This window comes from Frankliniella occidentalis, unplaced genomic scaffold (assembly GCF_000697945.3).
Source record: "Frankliniella occidentalis isolate FOCC.00 unplaced genomic scaffold, Focc_3.1 Scaffold66, whole genome shotgun sequence".
Lineage (NCBI taxonomy): Eukaryota > Metazoa > Arthropoda > Insecta > Thysanoptera > Thripidae > Frankliniella > Frankliniella occidentalis.
The window spans coordinates 791,305-792,820 of NW_026267196.1; positions in this window are offsets into that span (position 1 = coordinate 791,305).

Below are 1,516 nucleotides of genomic sequence, written 5' to 3' on the forward strand. Positions count from 1 at the left end.
AGAGATGGGGAGGAGGGGGCGGGGAGGACAAGAACCATTAGCTTGTGATGTTCAGCAGATCAGGTTGCACTACAGGGAGGCGGAGGAAGCGGCCGGTGGAGGAGGGGGAGAGGGGGAGGGTCTGACGGCGCTTTTAAAACAAGTGCAGGGTGGCGCTGCGGTAGGTCAAGGCGTGGGGCCGGGAGATTTAACCCTTGTGCGTCGCCGGCGCGGCGGGTGGGTAGGGGGCTCGTGATGCTGGAAGACCAGCGTCTTTATCATTCTGGGTGCCTTATCGGCAGAGAGAGCCGAGGAGGTGAAATTGGCGTGCCCTCGCCTTGGCCTTCCGTGCTCACTCAGGCCGCCTGCTCGACGACCTGCTCGTCGTTCAGGTCGCGATGTCTCCAAAGCGCCCCTTCTCCTCCTACCCCTGCCCCGTTCCCCTTTCACCATCCTCCCCCAACCCACGCCCTTTCCCCCTCTCTCCGGAAGACCACGACGACGAGCTGATTAAGGTTAAACTACGTGCTTCGCCCTCCTTTTTTCGTTGCTCTCGGCTCGTTTGGCCAATGGCTCCTGTGCGGGGGGGGGGGGGGCGCTCTCCGAGCTGCTGTAGCTGCTTGGCCGCGGGGGGCTGATGGAGCTCGGCGAGCACGACGGCGCCTCTCTCGGGGAGGGCGGTGGCAGTGGCGCCACCGGGACACGGGCACTCGTGTCACCTGGGCCGCCTGCTACTGCTGGCATGCATACTTGTCTGTTTCTTCTGCTTTTAGTGGTGTTTTGTGTCATGTCTTGTGCTAAGCGTGCCTTTTAAATGCGTAATCAAAACAAGAGGACAACCCTTTTAGGTACTGTAGCATTTTACAAAAGGCGCATGGTTAAAGAGCCACTCGCTTTAAAAATGTTGCATCGTAGTTCACTTGAGTTGGGGACATCTCCACCCCGGCACCTTCCGGATTATGTCCATCGTTGCAGTTCATGTAAACAATAAGGTAAACCTTTGACCTTGTTTCGCTCTCGCGTGCGCTCAGTCGTGTGTGCATGGTCCCTGCTCGCGGGTCTCAGTTTGTCAGAGAGCCCACCACTCTGCCCTCTAATTATGATCTGGCTCGACGCCTATAAATACGTGCGTAAAGGTTGGGACAGTGTTTACAGCGGAGGGCTTATTGAAAACAAACGCTGCCAGGAGTAGTAGGAGGAGGAGGGTGCACCGTGCGCCCCCTCCGCGCGCTGCGTAAACCTTCTCCGCTCCCGCTCCTTCCTGTTCGATTCGAGGAAATGTCAAAACCATCATCGCGCTGCTCGGGAGTGGCGGCAGATTTAGATGGACGACACGCGAGGGGGGTGAGGTGGTGGTGGAGGGCTCTGGCCGGCGCTGGCCTGCTCTCGTGTGCTCTTCGCGCCTCGTGTTCGCACTTGTTCCCACACTTGCGGTTTTACTTCAACTTCGGCTCCTCTCTATTTGATTCATCATCCCCCGGCACGACGACGGCGATCACCCTTTTGTCTCGGGCCGCCCCCTCCCCTCCCCCTCCCC